Genomic DNA, 24149 nt, shown 5'->3' on the forward strand with positions numbered 1-24149 from the left:
AAATCTTCATGACAAAGGATTTGTGCAAACTTTTCTAAACAAACATGATCTCGTCAATGTTCAGCTATAGAGAAAGAAGAAATGTCAACTTTCACATTCATGGTCATTCCCACCCTTTGAGATCTCTTTCCCACCAATATCCACAGGTGGCATTGAGGATGGAGGGACCAGATATGAACAGGTGGGGGCCATATCACGTGTATTAGGCTCAGTTATGAAAGCTGCTGGGTCAAAGGGTAGATACACTTGCTAGTTTATTAACTATTGCCCAACTGCCCTCTAGGGGTTGTACCCATTTGCAGTCCCACCAGCCTTAGCTAAGGACGCCTTGTTTCCTCCCAGCCTGCCAAGCAGAATGTGCTACCAAATTGATGGACTTTTTTTCAATCTGCTAAATGAGAAACAGCTGATACCAAAGTTTCTGAAAATCTTGTGTATCACCGGGATATTTCTTCTTTTATTTAAAATTTTTTTTACTGTGATAAAATACACATAAAAGTTACTGTTTTAATTATTTTTAAGTGTGAAATTCAGTGGCATTCACAGTGTTGTTCACCCATCACTACCACCCACCTCCAGAACTATTTCATCATCCCAAACTGAAATGTTAGCCAGTAAACACTAACTCCCCACCCCCTCTCCCTCCACGCCTTGGAACCTCTACTCTACTTTCTGCCTCTGTGAATTTGTGTCTTCTAGGTACTTCACGTAAGTGGAGTCATACAATATTTGTCCGTTCGTGTCTGGTCTCTTTCACTTAGCGTGTCTTCGAGGCTGGGGAATGTTGTAGCATGCATCAGAATTTCATTTCTTATTAAGACTGAGTAATACCCCATTGTACGGAGAGACCACATTTGGTTTATCCGCTCATCTGTCAGTGGACACTTGGGTTGTCCCCAAACACCTTTTGGCTATTGTGAATAGAGCTGCTATAAACATTGTACAAATATCTGCTCAAGTTTTTGCTTTCAGTTCTTCTGAAGTGGAACTGCTGGGTCATATGGTAATTATGTTTAATTGGGGGGTTATTTTTAATTTTTTAATTTTATTTTTTATCATGTTCAGTTAGCTACTGTATAGTACATAATTAGTTTTTGATGTAGTGTTCAGTGATTCATTAGTTAAGTATAACACCCAGTGCTCATCACAACACGTGTGCTCTTCAATACCCATCACCCTGTTACCTATGTTTAATTTTTTGAGGAACTGGTAGACTGTTTCCCACAGTGGCCACATCATATTGCTTCCATTAACTTAAACCCAAATAACTGATGTTTATACAGTCACTTAGAGTCTGCAAAGTGATCTTTCCTTAAAGAATCTCATAAAATCCTTTTGAAAATACCATGAGGTGAGTGTTACTTCAAACCCCATTTTGCACATGAGGAAGTTAATATAGGCAGGGAGTAGGATCCCAGAGATATAAGTGAGGTTCTTTTTATTTTTCAGGTAAGGTAAGCTCCACACCCAGCGTGGAGCCCAATGCGGGGCTTGAGCTCACAACCCTGAGATCAAGACCTGAGCCGAGATCAAGACCTGAACCGAGATCAGGAGTCGGACGCTTAACCAACTGAGCCACCTGGGCGCCCGTAAGTGGGGTTCTCAACAACAAACAGCAGAACCTACTCCAGCTAGCTTACAGAGAAAAACTTCTCATCAAAGGGTTCCATAGGGAGTTCCCAGGCTTTAGGAGGGCCAGAAGATTGAGAGCCAAGAAACCCAGTCGCACTGCGGAACAAAGATCCCATGACTGCCCCACCGGGCCTACACAGACATACCACTCACCATGGTGGACACTGGACTCAGGATTTCTGTCACTGCTGTCACCCCAAAGCCAGATGCCTCCACCATCACCATCCACACCAAAGACAGGATTCGCTGTGATGCCTGTTTCCTCGTGCTGCCTTACTCCGAGATCCATGTATGTGCACCTGCCACATGCAAATCAAAGCTCAGCGTTGGTGCTTTTCCTTCCAAGTGGTAGGCTTGAGGGGCTTTGTGTATGTTTACTTCAACGGGATGGCATCTAGTTGACTTAAAGCAGTGTGAGGCTCCTATTTCTAAATTCTCTGCAGAGCCAAAGGCACACTCTTTTGATTATAATCAGTAGTAGTAAATCTGTGCTTCAGATTCCTCATCCATAAAATGGAGAGAACAATCACTTGTTCATCCTAGTGTTCCTGAGAGCATTAAATGATGCAAAGTGCTCAGCACAGAGTCTGGCACATGGGAGAGATTAATAAAAGTTAGCTATTAACAAGCGTTGTGGCTGAACCTTGTCTGGAGAATAAGGTAGGGACCAATCTGAGTTATGTTATTTGGGGGTCCTAAATGAGACATGACTATAATAAGACACATTTTCTTTTATGGCTCATAAATGGGCTCTGAAGGTAGTTTGAGGAGTGCCAAAAATGTCTGCACTGTGGCAGAGCAGTGAAGTGTGTGCCAAGCTTCCCCGGGGTGACTATGGACCAGAAAGTTTGCTGAGCAGGGCAAGCGTGCTGTTTGTTGTGTGTGTTAACCACCTCCTACCTGAAGCATGCAAGTTGACACCTCCTTCCTTACTGCTCAGTCCTCCTGTCTTCTCTCCAGTTACTGCAGAGATAGAGTTTCTGCAACAGAGAGGGGTCTGTTACACACTTTCCCTGCATTGTTGAAAGCATCTTCCTACCCCTGACCTGCCAGATGATGGTGCCCCGCGCAGTGACCTGACCCTCAGAACAGGTGAAAAGATCATCTTAGAAAATCCATATAGACATCTCCCACTGCTGCTCATCCCCAAAAATCTTTAAGGGTCTCCGTGTGTTAACATATGTACTCTTAACTCAGCCCTTGTTCTGAAAAAGGCACTATGTTTGGCCAGGTAACTCGATGAGCTCTTCACACAAGGGTCAAGGCTCAGACCTGGCCAGCTCTGTGAACTCTTTCTGAGGTCATGCCCTTACTGTGCAGGAAGGCTTCCGTGAATGGGCATTATCTGGACCCCTGGGAGGAAACTTGCCCCTGAGATGCTGCCCTCAGCATCTCACAGGAGCCTGGTCCCATCTTCAGAGTGACCATTCCCCAGAACAGATGTAGGAACCAGAAGGCCAGATGGCCTGACATTACTCCTCTTCCCAATGGTCATCGCATCGCAGAAGGACTCAAGAGCTAAGAAGCCCGAAGTTCCCTTTTACTAGCTCTTAATCTTCACTGTTTCATAGTAGATGATTGATCCAGGATCGCTGTGATGGTAGATGTTAGATAGATAGATGGATATATGTAGAACAATGTAATAATAGCTGAATTTGTGTCATTCTTTATTCCTCTCAATACCTCATAATCTGTGAAACAATGGGTAGGCCATCAGTAAATAGCCATGACTGTTACTGTCATTATCATTTTTCCTATTATGTGTGTGCAGTTCTTCTTTGAATAAATATTAATTGAGCAACTAATACATGCCAAGGACGCCATACAGCCTGACTCCAATCCAACCATCCAGACTTTCCTTGGGTCACCACTTGCTGGGTGCCCTGAGGTCTCATCACTGGATTACTTGCCAATTCTCTACCCCCAAGAACTGCCACTCTTTCTCACCTCCTGCCACTCCCTCTGCCTAAAATAGCCTTTCTTTTTCTGCACCTGGCAAAGCTCAGTGATACCTCAGGACCTCTATCAAACGTCACCTCCTCTCTAAAGCCTATCCTGATTGGCTTCCCTTCTTTTAATACTTATCAAATTATATCCTAATTATTGGCCCACATGTATGATTCTTTCCCCAGACTGTAAGCTCCCCTTGGTCACTTTATTCTTTCTACCCAGCCCAGGCCCTCCAAGAGGGTCTTTGACATATATGTGGTCTTCAATTAATGTTTGGTGAATGAGTGAGGATGTCAACAGTAAGAGGAGATACAAAGAGGAGAAGGAAGGGAGCCCAGAAGACAAATGTTGCCCATCTCCCAAATGCGTGTGGCACGTGCCTCTTTACCACGTTGGCACAAAGGCAATTTGCTCCCTCTTCACACAGGGTTTGAACCCCTTTCTTCAGCACCTACTAGCTTTGGAATGGGTTGGTTTGGGTAATATTTTAGTTTTTCCCCACTGTGCCTACCCCCACTGGCTGCGGATGATTTTTGTAGAGACGGACCACACTGTGACGGGTCCGTGAGCACCTTGCATTCCTGTTTCTGGCCTGTGGGTCAACTGAGGAATCCAGGCAGCATTCCATTCACTGTTAAGGAGGAAGAGGAAGGGACGCCTGGGTGGCTCAGTTGGTTAAGCGACTGCCTTCGGCTCAGGTCATGATCCTGGAGTCCCGGGATCGAGTCCTGCATCGGGCTCCCTGCTCAGCGAGGAGCCTGCTTCTCCCTCTAACCCTCCCCCCCATGTACTCTCTCTCTCTCTCTCTCTCATTCTCGCTCTCTCAAATAAACAAATAAATCTTAAAAAAAAAAGGAGGAAGAGGAAATATGCAGGCTTAGAAAGGCTGATGAGCACAGACTCCCACCATCAGCCTTTCTGTTGCAGAGCGTTTGGTCCATGCGGGTTTGTTCCTCTGCTTAGACTGCAAGATCCCATGCTTTTCCAGAGACTAACAAGCAAACAGGCTAAAAACAGGGACATGGCCGGCTGGCTGCCTGTCCTGGCCCATCCTCCCCTGTATTATCATCCCTTTGGCTCCATCTGAGAGTGAGACCTTTGGGTGTTTGTGATGACCTGTCTTCTCTGATCTTGCTGAGAAGCCATTAACTAAACTTCTGTAAAAAGAGCAGCAAATTTCCCGTGAGAAGAACAGGAGTCATTAAAACTTTCTCTCTGAAATGAGAGCAAATATTGGGTACGGAGATAGAAAAAGTTCTGTGAAAGATGCTTATCAAATCCTGAGGCATGTTAAAATTTGCAAATGAAAAATACTTAATGTTAACATCTCTTCCTCAATGGCTTGCCTCAAACAGTTGGTTTGTTGTTGTTTTTTTTTTTTCTGGTAGTGTTGTTAATCACTCCTAGGGGTCCTTAAAAGGTGATGTGTGCAATTACCGAGCCAGCACATGTTCTAAAGATCCTATGGGGATTTGTAATAATGTCTGGATGTCTTCTCTTACCCACCACACACACACACACACACACACACACACACACCTACCTGTTTTATAAACCCCTGAGGGAGACAGCTATTGCTTGATCCACCCCAAACTCCTACTTGTCTGGGATTGACCTTCATACCTTTAGGAGTCCCAAGAGATCCGCCATGTTTCTGCCTCCCCCATCTGCCAGCCTCAGATGTCTGTTCCTGTGTCAGTTCTTGACCCAAGTGGACCAGTGCTTCCCGGCCCCAGAATGTGTAGAACTGGGACGTAGAGTGAGCTCTGCAAGTCTTCATGGCCATGGCAATGGGACATGAGGCTCCAGTGCCATCAGGGGTCATGTTTCCTCCATGAAGAAAACTACGGCTTGCGGCTAGAGAGAAGGAAGATGTGGAGACAAGAGGCAGAGAGCTTCTTGGAATTGTGGGATCCTTGGAGGCAGTTCTTCCTGAAGCCAACCTCTGTCCTTCCTTCCTGCCTCTTGGTTGGGCAAGGGTTCCTTAGACTATGTATGCCCTCCCAGGGACCATTGCCTATTTTTGTATGGGCTGAAAGCTAAGTATTTACATTTCTTAAATGGCGGCGTATAAAATATTTTGTGAAAATTATATGAAATCCAGATCAGGTTTTATTGGATTATAGCCCCATTCACTTGCTGTGGCCGCCTTTGTGCTACAGTGGCAGAACTGAGTACTTGTGACAGAGCCCCAAACCCTGAAATAGATACTATTTGGTTCTTTACAGAAAAAAAAAAAAAAGGACCTATGCTAAAGTCAGAAACAACAGAGCATCTTTTAAGAAGCCATGAAATTAGATCAACTTTTAAAAACGTTACTCATGGTGCAGCCACTAGGGAAAACAGTACGGAGCTTCCTCATAAAATTAAAAATAGAACTACGATGCAATCCAGTCATTCCACTTCTGGGTATGTATCTGAAGAATGAAATGACTGTCTCAAAGAAGTATCTGCACACACACCCCGTGTTCATTGCAGCATTAGTGATAGTAGCTAATGGAAACAACCTCAATGCCCATTGACAGACGAATGGATAAAGAAAATGTCACACGTGCGCACACATACACACACACACACACACAATCACATAACAGAATTTTTTCAGGTATAAAAAAATAGCAGGAAATACTGCCATTTGCGACAACATAGAGGGAGCTAGAGACATTATGTGAAGTGAAATAAGTCAGACAGAGAAAGACAAATAGTGTATGATCTCACTCATTTATGTGTGGAATCTAAAAACACCAAACTCAGGGGGTGCCTGGGTGGCACAGTTGGTTAAGCTTCTGACTTGATTTCAGCTCAGGTGATGATCTCAGGGTCATGAGATTGAGTCCTGAGTCAGGTTCCTCACTGGGCATGGAGCCTGGCTTAAGATTCTCTCTCCCTCTCCCTCTGCTCATCCCCCCAACCTATCTCTCTCTCTCTAAAAAATAAAAAAAATAATAAAACACTGAATTCAAAGATACAGAGAATTGGTGGTTGCTAGAGGCAGGGAGGGGGTAAGGTGAAGGAAGTGGGTAAAGGTGGTGAAAAGGTACAAACTTCTGGGGTGCCTGGGTGGCTCAGTCAGTTAGATGTCTACCTGGGTCCTGGGCTCGAGCCCCTCATCTGTCTCCCCACTCAGTGGGGAGTCTGCTTCTCCCTCTGCCCCTCCCCCCATGCTCTCTCTCTCTCTCAAATAAATAAAATCTTTAAAAAGAAACAAAAGGCACAAACTTCTAATTATGAAATAAATGTTCTGGGGATGTGATTTATACCATGATGACTCTAGTTAATATTATTGGATTGTATTTTTGAAAGTTGTTAAGAGAGTAGTCTTAAAAGTTCTCATCTCCCTCCTGCTATCTTCTTCTTCTTCTTCTTTTTTTAACATATATTGTATTACTTGTTTCAGAGGTACAGATCTGTGATTCAACAGTCTTGCACACTTCACAGCGCTCACCATAGCACATACCCTCCCCAATGTCTATCACCCAGCCACCCCATCCCTCCCACCCCCACCACTCCACCAACCCTCAGTTTGTTTCCTGAGATGGACCATGAGAGACGATGGACTCTGAGAAACAAACTGAGGGTTCTAGAGGGTAGGGGGGTGGGGGGATGGGTTAGCCTGGTGATGGGTATTAAAGAGGGCACATTCTGCGTGGAGCACTGGGTGTTATACGCAAACAATGAATCATGGGACACTACATCAAGAACTAATGATGTAATGTATGGTGATTAACATAACAATAAAAAATGTAAAAAAGCTCTCATCATAAGAAAAAAATTTAACTATGTGATATGATGAATGTTAACTAGACATACTGTGGTGATCATTTGGTACATATATGAAATCATTACGTGGTCTACCTGAAATGAATACAATGTTCTATGTCAGATCTCAATAAAACTGGAGGAAGATATGTTTTCAATGGTAGTCCTTGCTGCAGAAACCCTAGCTGCTATATACTTGGAGTTTTAGATGCAACTATTGTCCTTTAGAATAAAGAAGAGAAAGAGGACCCAAAGAAACCGCTTTCAGCTTCTGTACACATAGGAAGTCCTCAGTTATTTGTACATATAAAATGAATGAATCAATGCCTTTCCTCTGAGTGGGGACTCCCACTGATGAAGAAAAATAGCAACATTGCTGTCAGCAGGTCCTGGGTCCCACCATTTGGAAGAAGTTGGCCCCGCCAGGTCCTGCCTATGACATGCTCAAGGGAGATGCTTAGGCATTACACCAATCTGGCCTGTCATGAAGGGCTCCATCTGATCCTCTTATGGTTCCATCTCTTCCTAAGATGAGCTCAAGAAAGACCTACATCTGCAGGCTTCCAATGTCTCCGGGGATTGGATTCAAATTCAAAAAGAATCTTTAAAGTAGAGGAAAGCAATGGCAGCAGCATCATGTATCAGGTAGTTCTGACCAAAGGGAAAGGGAAATAATACAAAATGGAGGGTGGGGTAAGGTTGAGTAGTGTCCTCCCAAAATTCATGTCCACTCAGAACCTTAGAATGTGACCTTATTTGGAATTAGAGTCTTTGTGTGTATAATCAATTGAGGATCTTGATATCTGTTGTCCTTCTAAGAAGAGAAGGAATCGGGGCATCTGGGTAGCTCAGTTGGTTGAACACCCAACTCTTGATTTCGGCTCAGGTCATGATCTCATGCGTGGTGAGATTGAGCCCCGAGTAAGGCTCCATGGTCAGCAGGCAATCAGCTTGAAGATTCTCTCCCTCTGATCCTTTCCCCCTTTCTCCCCCCTCCCCCTCTCAAATAAGTAAATAAATATTAAAAAAAAAAAAAGATGACACAAAGAAGTCTTGTGGAGAGGGTTAAGGAGGATGGAGTTTTGCTGCCACAAACTAAGGAATGTTGAGGCCCCCAGAAGCTGAGAAAGCAGGAAAGGATTTTCCCTAAAGCCTTTGGAGGGAGTATGGCCCTACCAACAACTGATTTGAGACTCTGGCCTCTGGAACAAAAGACAGTAAGTTTCTGTTGTTTTAAGGCACCAAGACGGTGGTACTTTGTAATGGCAGCCCTAGAAAACTCACGCAGAGGGGCTTGAGTTTCCATACAGAGGGGGAGGTATGCTGGTGGGTTTGGTAAGAGCAGGGACAGAGGCAATTATTCACACAGGACCACTGCTACTACCCCCTCTACAGCCAAGTCCCACCCTCTCATTTCTACCCTTCCTTTTGACCCCAGTATTCAGCCTTCTTACTGGGACTCAAGAAAGACAACCCAACAAATGAAGGCCTGGCCTCTGAGTTGTCTTTGCAAACTCTTCCTGTGCGTAAAACTTTCTGTTTATAATCCTATATCCTAATTTATGTTTTCTGTATCACTCTCTTTTTCCATTTGTAAGATTCCAACTTTTTAATCACCACCATCCCTTTGTCCCTGGAGAAATTCCCTGCAGGTATCATCAGCTCAATGCACAGGTGAACACCAACTTTCTCCTGGAAACTACATAGAGCCCATTGGGCCATGACAGCACCCCCAACCCTTAGTGGCTCAGAGGAGCAAGAAAGGTAGGGGATTCATCTAAATCCTGAATACTTTTTACTGTGGCCAATGCATCATGAATAATAGAACAAAACTCTTAAAACATTCTTATTTCTCTTAATTCCAAAAGCATAAATATACCCTGCCTCTTACTGATGGTATACTTTAAAAATACAGTTGACCCTTAAACAACATGGGTTTAAATTGTATGGGTCCACTTACATGCATATTTTTAAATAAATACAGTACAGTATTATAAATGTATTTTCTCTTCCTTATGATTTTCTTTTCTCTAGCTTACTTTATTGTAAGAGTATGGTATATAATGCATATAACACACAAAATATGTTAATTGACTGTGTTATCAGTAAGGCTTCAGGTCAGTGGTAGGCTATTAGTAGTTAAGTTTTCAGGGAGTCAAAATTTATATGTGGATTTTCAACTGTGTGGGGGTCAGTGCTCCTCACCCCTGCATTGTTCTTTTTCTACTTCTCTGTTCAAATGCTTGAAGTTCACTCTAAAAAAATTTGTCATATAAGCTCTTGGAATTTACACTCTTGAAATGTCCTCAGATCATTTTTTTGGTTGAAGAAGAAAAATAATATTGATATTAAGCCCCAAAGTATGTATTCAGCAAGATTGCTGCTCTTCAGAGAATAAGGATGGCCACGGTGGATATCTGAAATTTCCATCCTGTAACTTTGCACATGTTCTCAAAGCAGGTGAAAACCAAATATCTACCCTTGGTTGCAAATGGGTCACTAGGCTACAGTCAGTGGAACATTAGATTAAGACTAGATCTCTTCCTGGCTCCTTGTATGTCCTTCAGAAAATCACACATCTCTGGTGTTTTGTTCTGTTCTGTTCTGTTTTGTTTAAGGCAGGCTGGATTAAATCCTCTTCAAGGTCATTCTTGGCTCAAAAACTCTACTCCTATGATTATTTCCCTGTTATTCTGTGTTATTGTGGGGGGCTTGCACTTGCAACAGGCAGCATACATGGGTGGAACATAAGCATAATCATGGAGAGACATAAAGCTGGTGAAGCCAGATTCCATTCCAACCAACTTCAGCAAAGCTGGTGCCCAGTAGTTGCCCCCTAGTCTGTGGTGTTTGTCTACATGGTGAAAATCTAGCTTTCAGAAACGATGCTGAATCCCACAGATGCTTGTTTCTGGGACTCATCAGGGGGACAAAGACAGAACCACCCAGCGCTCATTAATCCACGTGGAAATAAAAAAGATTAAACAACACAGACACTGTGACCACTGAGAAAATGACAGAAATAAAAGATCATTACACGCATCTGGTTTTCCAGGGGGAAGGAATGGAGATAAAGCGTTAAGTCTTTAATAAGGCTAGAAATTAAAACCAGGATTAACAACAACAAGAAGCATTTGTAAGAAGCTATACATGACACTCCTGTTTAAGTTTTGCTGGCGTGATTTCCAGAACATTTTCTGTTGTTAATACTTATCATCAGCTTCTCTGGTTGAAAAAAATAGTCCCTGACCATTGGTTTCAGATCCATAGCCTTTCCGAAGACACACTCGACCTGCTTCAGTGCTATATTTCTTTAAATGTCATCACTTGGCACTGTTCCCACAAGGTTTCTGCAGAGACTGGAATCTCGATAAAGCTTTGACGTCTGGCCTCACTCTGTGATACACAGAGAACACAGCCCCCATGAGAGATGACTGAGAGTTAGGTAACCTGGGCCAGGGGGAGGGGAGGGGAGGACAGGCTCCCTCCCACATTCAGATTCTCCTGCTGGAGTCACAGTGGATATCCAGATACCCAGAAGGCTGTGTTAAAATGAAATTGTGCGGGGCGCCTGAGTGGCTCAGTCGTTGAGTGTCTGCCTTCGGCTAAGGTCATGATCCCAGGGTCCCTGGGATCGAGCCCTGCATTGAGCTCCCTGCTCTGCGGGGAGGCCTGCTTCTCCCGCTCCCACTCCCCCTGTTTGTGTTCCCTCTTTCACTGTGTCTTTCTCTGTCAAATGAATAAATAAAAAATCTTTAAAAAAATAAATAAAAAATAAAATGAAACTGTGCCACTTGGCTGACCAACTGTTAATGGGTTGAAATGGGTCCCACCAAGATATATGCTGAAGGCCTGGGGGTTTTGGGGGAGTCAAAAGTTATATGTGGATTTTCAACTGTGTGTGCGGGGGTGGTCAGTGCTCTTCGCCCCTGCATTGTTCAAGGGTCAACTGTAGTTCTTTTGCTACTTCTATGTTCAAATGCTTGAAGTCCATTTGGGGTTCAGACGGGATTGCTGCATACCACATACCTCAGAATGTGACCTTATTTAGAAACATGGTCTTTACAGGGGTAATGAAGTGAAAATTGGGTCATGAGGGTGGGCCCTAATCCAAAGTGAATAGTGTCCTGATGAAAAAAGAGAACATGGACACAGAGACCCATGCTCAGAGGGAAGACCATGTGAAGAGATATGGCGGGACACCATGTGAAGGCAGAGACTGCAGTGATGGATCTGCAAGCCAAGGAACACCAAAGATTGATGGCAAACCACCAAGTCTAAGAGAGCAGCTTTTCCCTCACAGCTGCCAGAAACAACCAACGCTGCCCACACCTGGATCTCAGACTTCCAGCCTCCAGAACTGAGAAAATAAATTGCTGCTATTTACGTCACCCAATGTGTGGTACTTTGTTACGTCAGCTCTAGGAAACTAATACACCAACACTTCAACCAGGTAGAAATTATTAGCACCTTAGCTATTGCCACCTAGCAAAGAACAGCGCTTAAAGGGATGGAGGGGCCCCTGGGGGGCTCAGTCTGTTGAGTGTCTGACTCTTGGTTTCAGCTCAGGTCATAATCTCAGGGTCATGAGATCGAGCCCCATGTGGGTGCAGGGTCTGCTTGAAATTCTCTCTCCCTCTCCCTCTGCCCCTCCTCCCCATTACACTCTCTCTCTCTCTCTCACTTTCTCTCTCAAATAAATAAATCTTAAAAAAAAAATAAAGGAATGGAAAACTTGTCTGAGAGGGAAGGCCTGAATGATCCAGAGGAGGGGTTGGCATGAGCAAAGGGCACATCAGAGGGTGTGTTGCCACAAGGACCATGGGATCCCCAAGAGCTAAACTAAGGGCACTGCGGGCCTCAGGAAGTTGGGGATGGAGCCTGAACTGAAGGTCAGGAAGGTTTGATAGGTGGGCTTTCCTCCATAGACTTTGCTGAGGCTTTGAACACTAAGTTTTATCTATAACCTGAAATAACCAAATGGCAATGTAACTAGTGTATTAGTGCAGACTGCTATAACGAACAAGCACAGCCTGGGTAGCTTAAACTGAAGGCTGGAAGTCCAAGATCAGGGTGCCAGTAAAGTAGGTTTCATCCTGAGGCCCCTGCTCTTGGCTTGCCGGCCTCCATCTCTCTGTATGCTCATATGACCTCTTATACACATGGGAGAGAGAAAAATACTCTCTGGTGTCCCTTCTTAGAAGGACATCATCAGTCAATCAGAGAAGGGTCTCACCCTTATGACCTCATTTAACCTTAATATTTCCTTATTCCAAATACAGCCATACTGGGGATTAGGGCTTTGATATATGAGTTTGGGGGAATACAAGCATTCAGTCCAAAACAGGAAGCAAATTTAAGGGTTTTCTTCTACCAAGTTAGATTAAGGGCTTACGATCGAGTTTATTTCCATTATAGAGAAATAAACTAAATTTCTCTATTCACATCTGAGTGTGTGACCTGTAAAACTTGGGCCTGGCAATAACATGTAACTATCATAAGTGTTGGTGTCTTATGCCTAAGTATGAATATATAAACTACTAGAGGATTTATGTAAAATGTTAGCATTGGAGAGCATTTGGAAATGGCCCGAGAGATGATTTATATTTTATTCTATTCACATACCTACAGTTCCATATTTTACTTGCGTTTCCTTTCTAATAAAAAAAACAGTAAAAGAAAAAGAGTTACTGTCATCCAACTCTCAAGACTTGACACAAAATAATAAGCGTGATAAATATCTAATCCTGGAAAGATTTGGGAGAATGAGTACTTTCATCCCTTGCTGGTAGAAGTGTGAATTGCTCCAACCTTTGCAAAAGGCCATTTGGTAATGCGTACAAAAAGTCTTAACGTGTGCATATGCTCTAGCTTAGCAATACCACTTCTAGGAATTCCTTCTTTAAAAATTTGTTCTAGGGGGGCACCTGGGTGGCTCAGTGGGTCAAGTGTCTGCCTTCAGCTCAGGTCATGATCCCAGGGTCCTGGGATCGAGCCCCTCATCCGCTTCGCAGGGAAACTGCTTCTCTCTCTCCCTCTGCCTCTCCTCTCTGTTTGTTCTCTTTCTCAAATAAATAAATAAAAATCTTGAAAAAAAATAAAGATAATAAAGGTTTGTCCTAGGGAGCATAAGAACATCCACAGAGACTCATACAAGGATGTTCGTGGCAGCTTTAGTTCTATCGGCAAAACACTAGAAACACCTGACTGTCCTATTATAGGGAATTGATCAAAAGAATTAGGATCTGCTATACTATGGCATACTATGCAGCCTTTAAAACTCAAATTGTAGAAGCATATTTATGTTTATGATATATAGCTAACTAAAAGATTAGGCTATAAAATGGTAAGGTTCATATTAGCCTGATCAGCCATAATGTTAACTGCAAAATAGAACATCCCCATACTCTGTGGCTTACCAAAAACAGCTACTGTTATGTTCATGGTGTGTAGGTTGTCTGAAATCTGGCTGATCTAGGCTGGGCTTTGCCGGGGGGCTGTCCTTCAGGCTGGGTGCAGCTAGGTGAGCTCTAAGCCTCAGGTGGGGTCCCTTTGTCTTTGACCACTCCAGGAACAGCAGCTCTCAGGGACACGTTCTGGAGCAAAACAAGACTCACCCCACAACCACACTTAAAGCCTCTGCTCGTTTCCATCCACCAGCATACCATGGGCCAGAGCAAGATCACAGGCAAACCTTGTATCAATGAGTCGGGAATATACTTGGAGCTGCACGAGTGAATGGCCAAGCAGCATGGCAAAGGGTGAGGATGCATGGAGCAGGGAGAAGAATTACAAATAAAATTGCCATCTTCTATCTCTGAAGTCTTTTTTTTTATTTTTTTAAATTTTTAAAAAGATTTTATTTATTTATTTGACAGACGCAGAAAGAGCACACAAGCAGGGGGAGCAGCAGCAGCAGAGAGAGAGAGAGAGAGAGAGAAACAGGCTTTCTGCTGAGCAGGGAGCCCAATGCAGGGCTCAATCCCAGGATCCTGGGATCATGAGCTGAGCTGAAAGCAGAAACCTAGCTGACTGAGCCACCCAGGTGACCCACGGAAGTTTTTTTTTTTTAATAAATAATATGTAATATCTACCTCCTGATTTATCTATTTATGAAAGAATCTTTTTCAATAAGGAATGGGTTTGGCAATGGGTGCCAGAAATCTTGACTCTGGCTTCAACGAGTAAAATGTTAATTTTTCTCATGAACAAGAAGACCAGGGGATGGGCAGATTGACAACGATCATGAAGGAGATCAGCTCTTCTGTCGTCCTGACCAAACATCCTTCCCGTGGCCTTCATCCTCGAGTCGCAAGATGCCTGATGCCCTGCGGGAATGTGTGTGCCTGCTCCCTGACCCATGAATTTTTCACAATCATTGGATTTGTTTACGTGGATTAATAGAGACTTTGCCTCTACCGTGTGGGGGCACAGAGAACAGCTGAGAATTGCAGTTTACCTTTCTCCCCCACTCCTTCTTTTTAAAGAAACACCAGGCTTCCAGGATTAATAATAAGAACTGCTGATTGACAGACCACCTAGAGTCACCCAACATTTTTTACAGGAATCTGATGTCAATTTCTCTGAAGAGATCACCCCTCCCTCTGCCTTCCCTTGTGGCCACAGCAGCAGCTACTACAATTTAATAATCCTGGTTATCGCAGGGTTCAGCCGTAAGCAGTCCTTCCTTAAAAACGAAACCAAACAGAAGGATATAGCCAATATGTTTGCAATTTTGTTCTTTGCTGGGAATGGCCTGGTAAAATGTCTCTGGGGGCACAGCTGGAACAGAAGAGAAACCCGTCAAAGGTGGGAGGCTGATGGGGTACAGGCACAATTATCTTCCAGCCATTTGGCCTTTCAAGTTAAGGAAGCTGATGGTAGGAAGGGACTCTGTTGCAGAACCACCAACTTGTTAGAGCTGCCCCAGGGACCTGGAGCTTGGGGAGGCGGTCCCAAACGCCACCAACTCTGGCAGAGACTTGAATTTAGAATCAAGTTGGGTGAGTTTTTACTCCAATGAGAATCCTTATTCCCTAGTTTACTTTCGAAAAGAGAGTTTAAGTCCTCTAGGAACACAAAGGCATGGGATAGAGACTTAGCAGTGTATTGCTTATGCTTATAATCTGAGGAGGGAAAGAGCTGTTTTCATTTTCTGTTACTTGATGAATGCAAGAGCCAGTCTTCTGGAATACAGTTCTCTCTGTCTCTCTCCCTTTGTCTCTGTCTCTCTTCTGTGCTGACGATACTTCTTTGCAATGTAAAATGCCCACATCTTAAGTCCACTGCTCTTTGAATTTTGACAAACGTGAACCTCATTTAACTATCATCCAGTGCAAAATATAGAACATTTCCATCATCCCAGAAATATTCCCCTGTGCCTTTTTTCTGTCAACCAGCCCTATTCTCATCTCTATTTCCCATAGATTAGTTTTGCCTGTTCTTGCACTTTGTATTAATAGAATTGTAAAATATGCATTCTTTTGTGTTGGCTTCTTGTGCTCAGCATAACGTTTTTCAGATTCATCCATGATTGCCTGTATCGCTGGTTTGCTCCTTTTGATTGATGAGTAGAATTCCATTGTAAAAACATATCACAGTTTGTTTATCCATTTTCCTGTTTGTGATTCCAGTTATTATAAATACAGCCACCATGAATATTCTTGGACATATCTTTTGGGGGAATATGTGTTCATTTCTCTTTATTTTTAGAAGAGGGGGAGGGGCAGGGGGAGGGAGAGAGAGAGAGAGAGAAAGAGAGAATCTTAAGCAGGCTCGACGCCCAGCATGGAGGCTGACATGGGGCTTGATATCACGACCCTGAGATCATGACCTGAGCAAAAATCAAGAGTTGGACACTTAACTGACTGAACCACCCAGGTGCCCCTATGTGTTCATTTCTGTTGGGTATACAGCCAGAAGTGGATTTTCTGAATCATAAGGTAGATACATGTTTAACTAAGATTATATTGTTTTATATCTGCCACCAACAACATATGGTTGCCAGCACTTGATATTGTCAGTCTTACAATTTTGGACATTCTGATGAGTGTGCTATAGTGTCTCATTGTGGTTTTAATTTGCATTCCCTGTTGCCTGATGATGTTGAACAACTCTTCATCTACTTCTTGGCTGTTCAGATATCTTCCTTTGTCAAGCGCTTATTAAAGATTTTTGTCCAGGGTGCCTGGGTGGCTCAGTTGGTTAGGCGACTGCCTTCGGCTCAGGTCATGATCCTGGAGTCCCAGGCTCGAGTCCCGCATCGGGCTCCCTGCTCGGTGGAGAGCCTGCTTCTCCCTCTCCCTCTGCCTGCCTCTCTGCCTACTTGTGCTCTCTCTCTATCTCTGTCAAATAAATAAATAAAATCTTTTAAAAAAAGATTTTTGTCCAGTTTTTACGGGTTTTTGAAAAATTATTGATTTATAAGAATTCCTTATATATTCCAGAGAAAGTCCTTTTCAGATGTACATTCCTTAAATCTTTCCTCCCAATCTGTAGCTGGACTTTTCTCTCATTTTTATTGTTTTGGGTGAAAATTATAAAAGTAAAACTGAGTGGAATTTACCAGGGTGCAAATAAAGACGTAGAGATTGTGAACATTTCCTGTGAAATAGGAATCATGTAAAAGCTACAACAAAACCAATTCTATTTCTGCGAACCTAAAACTTCTCTTAAAAATAAAGTCTATGAACTTTTAAGAGAAGAGGAAGGTCAAAAGCAAACAGACAGAAAAACAATTCTACTTGAAATAGAAAAGTGAGACCCAAAACAAATCCTTAATTGCTGTAACTGGGTGAACGTGGAGGAACCTGGCTCTCTATTCCCCGCAGCAATGCTAGTCTTCAACAACTTACTATCAATACAAAAATCCTAAAATGCACATTTTTATCCTGGGGTTAAGAATCGTCCTTTTATAACCCATAAACCAAAATTATCTATGAAATATGTAACCTGAGTTTGAGGAACAGAGGGAGGTTCCCTAGAAACCCTGTCTCATGTCACCTGCATCTCACCACCCCCGGGTTCCTATCCCAACTGCAGCGCCCCCCAAGTCCGCTGGCCTCTGAGTTACCCCAGGGATCTGCTATGTGTGAGGGTGGACTCAGCCCAGGCCATCTTCCTGAGCTAAAGTGGGGTCCCATGTCCTATGTTGGGGAACCCCACCTGCACCAGGCCCTAACAACTGTCTCCCTAGAGCCTCTTTTCCCAGCATGCCCTTCCCCTAGGTTTGCCCCAGAAGGAAACTCCGTAAAGATCCCTTCTTGCAGAGCCCCAAAGTAACCCACGTCAGGACACTAACTCTCCCTAAACCGACTGTCAGAGTAAACCACTCATCCCACCAGGAATCAGGAAATCTGGGTTCCACAGCCAAAACTCTCCTCCAGCCTGCCCTGGGGTGGCACCTGCTCTCAGGTAACCCAGATCCAGAGCCTAACGCCCCACATCCATCTTGCCAAGCCCTCTGGCATGCCCACCTGCAGGCTCTGTGCAGCGGAGAAGGTAGCCTCTGTGCATGACCGAGCTCCCACTGCTGGCTCTTACAGCCTTTCTTGATCGTTGGTTCTGCGAGCTACTCCTGATTCCTCCCAATCAAGGACCCCACCACACACAGCAATTTGGTCTTCCTTACGGCCTCTTGAGTTCATTTGGGACACTTGAAACCAGAATAATCTTGGTTCTTGGTCAAAGGATACCAAGAGGTATAATAGGTGCGGGGGACAGAAGCCCCGTGGGAGGACCTAACAAGGTAAACATGGGATGGCGAGCCAAGACCTCTCAACAAGCTGACCCAACCAGCTGTGCAGGAGCAGGGAAATATTTCCAGGGTGCAGTCCTGGCGAAGGGCGCCCTTGAAAACACAATTCCAAACCATGCAGTGGGGCTGGGAAGCACGGGGCCCCAGGCCCCCCTGCAGGACAGCTCGAAGAGAAGCGGGTTTCCAGATGTGTTGGGGGGCAACGGGAACCAAAGAGCAAAACCCTAGGCACCGGCTTTCCACAGGCAGAGTGAAGAGAGGTTTACTGGTTAGTCTAGGCTTGTCCCAGCCCATGGACCCACCAACTGCTCCCCTTTTCAGCTCTGGCTGTGGCGAGAGCTCCCTGTGTTCATTCTCCCTCCAGGCAGAGAAGGCTCAGAGACTCATCAGTGAAAGGACCAGCGTCCCTGCCCTCAGGGGGTTCACAACGTATTTACGGAGCATCTCTGGGCTGATGAGCACTCTTGGAAGCTCTTCACTGCATTCAGTCATTTAATGCTCAGAACGGTCCTACGAGGGAGGCATTGCCTTGAGTTGCACTTTGCTGTTGTTGAAACAAGCTCAGAGAGATGAGGAAAGTGGTCCCAGGGTGCACAGATGGCAAGTGGCAGGGGAGGACGGAGCAGCCAACCTTGTTCCAGACCCAAGACCTTGACTTCCATCTACGTGGAATTGGCAATGGAGGCTTATTTCCCCTCCTCCTCACGTGCACAAATTACTCAGCTGGAACCCCTCTAGGCACTGGGATACGATGAGAAAGGAACCCTCAGTCCAGTGAGAGGTGCAGCCATGTTTGGTCTTGACCAGTAGGAGCTCTGAAGAAGGAGCCATGCATGCCACAGGATGTGGGTTCACAAGGACAAGCCTTCCAGAGAGGACACCTCAAAGACAGAGGCTGAGAGAGGGAAAAGAGCGGGGGAACTTGGAGGGGAAAGAGATAGGTGGTCTGGCGCAGCTCTGAGATCAGTCCCTCGTGGCGGGGGTAGGGGAGGGGCAGTGAGGGGGTGCCGAGGGGGGTCAGTGGGAAGTGGGTGAGGAGAGTGGCAGGATGTCCTGGGCCTAGTACCGTGCCTGTCACCTCAGAGGAAGGAAGGGAGGGGGGAGGAAAGGGTAAAAAAAACCAAGGTGGGACTGGTTATGAGAGACAGTGTTCTAGGGAAAAGTTTGGGCTCTCTGCTGTCAACCGGGAGTCATTAATGGTTTAATCAGGGAGGTGGTAAGTGGTATTTGACCAAATCTGTGTTTCTATGTTACTTAAATAGAGGTGGTAGAGATAGATAGATACATAGATGGATGGTGGGGTGGAGGGGCAGAGAGCGGAAAAGGAGATGGGGATGACATGGATGTGGTGTGGGGACAGGGACAGGGATCAGGGGCATATATCCTTTCCCCTGGGGGGTGGAGGTGTAGAAGGGGAAGGGTGGGCAGAAGCAGGATTGCTTGTTACATTTCTCCTCCTGCAACAGCCTCAGGGCAAGCTCCCCCCATCAAACGCCCACCATCGGGCTTCAGATCAGAAGAACACCCCCCCCCCACAGCAGACCTGCTGAGAATATAGCTGCTAATCACTGCTGACAAGGGCCCTCCCTGGAAATGAGGGGGTTTGTTTTTGTGTTTTGCCTTCGGCAGCCTCACCGGCCTCAGGGTCCAGCCCTCCCTGCGACTGCCTTTTGGGTCCAAATGTTCAGAAGAGGGGACAGATCCCACAGGTAGCTGCCACCTCGCCCACAATGGCAGCCTAGGGAAGCCGGGCTCCCGCTGCGAGGGGTCGAGCCACCCGGGGAGGGAAATGACCAAGGTCAATGTTGGGGACGCAGCATCTGCAGCAAAGCCTCTGCCCCATTCTCCTCCTGTGGTCATTGTTACTTTCCACTGACCAGCTGCCTGCAGGCTCCGGGCAAAGACAAAATGGGTAACACAGCCGCCATTCAGTGGAGATTAATGCCTGAAATGAGCCACACCTCTGAACAATTGCTTCCTACAAGAGGGACAGCGCTGAATGGCCAGGGAGCCCCATTGATGGCTGTTATAAAAGAGGTGAAGGGGAAGGAAAGTTTCACACCGCCCCTCAAACCTAGCTCCGATTCTTCCTTCTCACCCTCCTTTTCGCTTCTGATTGCCCATTTTGCCTACGTCGCCCTAATCCAGAACCGTTCTTTTATGCACAGGGACTTGGGCAGTGCACTTAAAATTCACAGATTTGCTACTGTAAGTCACATCGCCGCGGCTGCGCTGATCGCATTAGTACCATTATCTCTGCAACTTTCCGACTTGACAATTAGTTACTATCATTCACACTGTGCAATCAGCTGTTAAATCCTCATTTATGCTAATTTGAATACGAATGTGCTGTTCAATAACATGTTAGATTGCCATGTTTACAAATATACTCCAGGTATTTGGAAATTTAGATGATGCAGAACATACTGTTTAAGTTGCGCTCGGTGCCAGTTTAAATAACTTAAGCCTTTTACCAGCCACTTAGCAATTCTTTTCACATACTTCTGTTTCCCCTGTCCTACCCTTCTCAACCCTAACTAAAATATGCTCTTTTTTGTTTGTTTGCGTTGTCGCTGTATTAAACTAATAATCTTCAAGATGGGACTTAATTAGCAGTCACCTCTATGTGGGCCTTCTTTTCTGATTCCTGCTGATCTAATTTCTCCCTCGTTTAGAGGCAGATGAAACTGTCAATGGGAAGAATGCAGCTGCCAACATTAAATATCAAATCCTCGAAAGCAAATGATCTGTCTGTAGTGCCCAAAGGGAAAGAAGAGCAAATTTTTGAATGTAGGTAAAACCTCAGAGAGCAAGATACATCTGATCATAAACTTCTGGAAGAAAAACAAGGGGTCCTGGAGAGCAGGGCTTCTCCAACTTTAGTGTGCATTTGAATCACCTGGGGATTCCCTACGACTCACAGATGATGGTTCGCTAAGCGAGGCTAGGGCTGAGATTCGGGGCATCTAACCACTTCCCAGGTGCTGCTAAAGCTGCTGTCAGACCAGGTACCACACTGGGCGGCCAGACTCAAAGGACATCCATCTTCAACTATTAGCTTTACGCGAAGAACACAATTTTCCATTGGAGATTTCAAAATCAAACTTGACAATTTCACCTCTGGGTATCTATGCAAAAGAACTGAAAGCAGGGACTCAAATAGCTATTTATGCACCAATGTTTATAGCAGTGCTATTCTCAATAGCCAAGAAGTGGAAGCAGCCCAAGTGTCCATCCATGGATGAATGGATAAACAAAATGTGGTTCCTACATACAATGGAATGTTATTCAGCCTTAAAAAGAAAGGAAGTTCTGACACATGCTACGACATGGATGAACCTTGAGGACATTACGTTAAGTGAAATAAGCCAGACATGAAGGAATAAATTCTGTATGATTCTACTTCTAGGAAGTATCTAGAGTAGTCGAATTCACAGAAACAGAAGTAAAGTGTTGGAGGGAGGAAGAAATGGGAAATTGCTGAATGCACATAGAATTTCATTTTTGCAAAATGAGAAAGTTCTGGAGGTTGGTTGTGCAACAATGTGAACATACTTAATATGAAAGAGCTATGCACTTAACAATGGTTAAGATGGTAAATTGTATGTTATGTGTATTTTAACACCATTTACATTTTTTTAATACGTTGGAAAAAATCATTCTTGGTTTTAGGGACATTGTGAAGAAGGTTTACATCTACCAAGAAACCTATATTTCTGCGGATTCATATTCAATTCTTCAGTGAGCTGGTCAGATTTCACCAGCCCGGATACCAGCCAGGAAGGGATCAATCAACTTTTCTCCCACATTCCCATGTCCTTTGATCAAAACTCTGTGTTCAAATTCTGTGTGTCTCCATCTCCCTCCGCAGGGTGTGAGGTTTTGAAGGGTGGTGGTTTGCCTTACAGGGATATAGCAGGTGCTGTCGGTGGCTTAACCTTCAGACACTTCTCTCCCGCATCCTGACACAATCCTGATTTTGTTCAGGTGTCTCTCCTTCTCAACTTTGTCTATATGCTTTAGAGGAAGCTACAGCCCCAGGACATGGACCATGAGGAGTCGAGATCAGTCATGATGATCTTGCCAATGACTGATGCCAGCCTACTTGTGGGTCAACTTTGTGGCCGGTGAGGTATGAGGGAGTTCTGAGGAAAGGCTTCAGGGAAAGGTTTCTTTGCTTTTAAAAAGAGATACAGGAAGAGGTTGTTCCTCTGTTTACTAGGGATGTTGTCTGTCTGGATGAGACACGTGGAACGAAGTTGGTTGGCCATCTTGACAGCAGCCTGATTGAGCCAGCACCAGAAGGTGGCAGAGACAAAGGAATCCAGAGTGCTTCCTGGTTTGAGCTGTTGGGGGGTTTTCGTCTCTTGCAGCCAAAACAAATTTAACCGATACCAGGACCTTGCAGGTAGGAGATATTCTGATATTTGATGGATTAAATTAAAGTGGGAAGACTGGGCTGGTTCACTGCCCTTGGGGGAATCCTTAGGCAGTGTGACAACTGTCCCCATGCTAGGCAACCTCATGTGTGAGATGGTTTTTCCAACTAGAAAGATAACAGGGTGTTGTCTGTTTGCTCGCTTACTTGTCTTATTCACAGATTCTCCATGGGCTACTTTTCCTTGAAAACATTTAAAATGTCATTCCATTTACAAAGTTTCATTGAATTTTACCTTTTGACAGGACTGTGTCTTACAAGAGCGAACTTCAGGAATGGGTCATCGTGACGGCTGATGTGTCATTGAGCATTTATGTGCCTGACGTTATGCTCAGTTAATCCTCAGATTGATTCTGTTCTCACCCCACTTTCACAAATAAAGAAACAGAGGCACAGAAAGCTCCATTCACTTGCCTAAGACCACACAGCTAATAATGTGAGGGGCTGGTATTCGAACCTGAAGAGTTGGCTCCTATCATTATGCTCTACGGTGATGCTTTGCTTAGGTGTGTTGTGGCTTTCCTCAGTTCAGATCACTGCAATCCATTCCGTATGGGATGGTCAGGAAAACCTTAACACTATTAAAATTTCCTTAAAATTCAGATCATGTTGGGGAGCCTGAGTAGCTCAGTCAGTTATGCCTCTGCCTTCGGCTCAGGTCATGATCCTGGGGTCCTGGGATTGAGCCCTGCGTCAGCTCCCTGCTTGGCGGGGAGCATGCTTCTCCCCCTCCTCCGGGCTCATGCTTTCTCTTGCTATCTCTGTCTCTGTCTCTCCCAAATAAACAAGTAAAATCTTAAAAAAAACATAGAACCTCAGATCATGTTAACCTCCAACTCAGTGCCTTTCGGTTGATTCCCACGGAGGTTCAAGATAGCATCCAAAGTGCTGACATAGCTCGCAAGGCTTGCCGTGTGGCAGCTCTGGCCACCGGTCAGCAGCTTTAACACAGTCAGCCTTCTTTCGCACCTGTCACTCATTCTGCCTGAGCTCAAAACCTTTAATCCGACACACACACTCAGACACACACACTCACGCACACCTGCCTTCTGGAGAACTTCCACTCATCCTTCAAGTCTTGGTTGAAATATGTTACTTCCTCAGAGAGTTCTCTGTTTTACCCATCGGTCTAATTTGTCCCACAGTTATTCCCTCCCTGTCACCTTTGTCGCAGCGCTTTTCGGCATTTGTAATTGCATTAGTCCGTGTGATTTCCGGCTTTGTCTTTGTCCTCTCCGAGGAGAGGGTCAGCTCCCCGTGTGCCCCTGTTGTCTCCACTGGATCCCGAGGGACAGGCACATCACAGCAAGAGGGGGGAAATACTTAGGGCGGGAGGAAGGAAGGAAGTTGAGAGGGTAAGAAAAAACTGGAAGGGAGGGAGGTGAAATTGAGAGACTACTGGCAGGAAGGAAGGGACAGTGAGCTCCATGGGTTGCCAAGCATTTGAAAGCTGGTACCACGGTAACATTCTCTCCCCAGATAAGCAAGGGGCATGGCTGCAGCAATAGCTAGCTTGCTTCTTTTTCTTTCTTTCTTTCTCTTTCTTTCTTTCTTTCTTTCTTTCTTTCTTTCTTTCTTTCTTTCTTTCTTTCTTTCTTTCTTTCTTTCTCTCTT

General features: G+C 44.8%; 1 long non-coding RNA gene across 1 annotated transcript in view; it reads right to left on the reverse strand.

The window, feature by feature from the left end:
- Nucleotides 1-1847: 1847 nt before the first annotated feature.
- The window catches only part of LOC141372459 (uncharacterized), a 32614-nt gene continuing 10312 nt past the window's right edge, over nt 1848-24149 (reverse strand). The window contains exons 2-3 of the long non-coding RNA XR_012377718.1: nt 2533-2612; nt 1848-1931 (exon numbers count right to left, since the gene is read on the reverse strand). This is a non-coding gene — a long non-coding RNA (uncharacterized lncRNA). The remainder of the gene's footprint in view (nt 1932-2532; nt 2613-24149) is intronic.

Source organism: Callorhinus ursinus, unplaced genomic scaffold (genome assembly GCF_003265705.2).
Source record: "Callorhinus ursinus isolate GAN/ISIS: 27379988/994484 unplaced genomic scaffold, GSC_fseal_2.0 scaffold1, whole genome shotgun sequence".
NCBI lineage: Eukaryota > Metazoa > Chordata > Mammalia > Carnivora > Otariidae > Callorhinus > Callorhinus ursinus.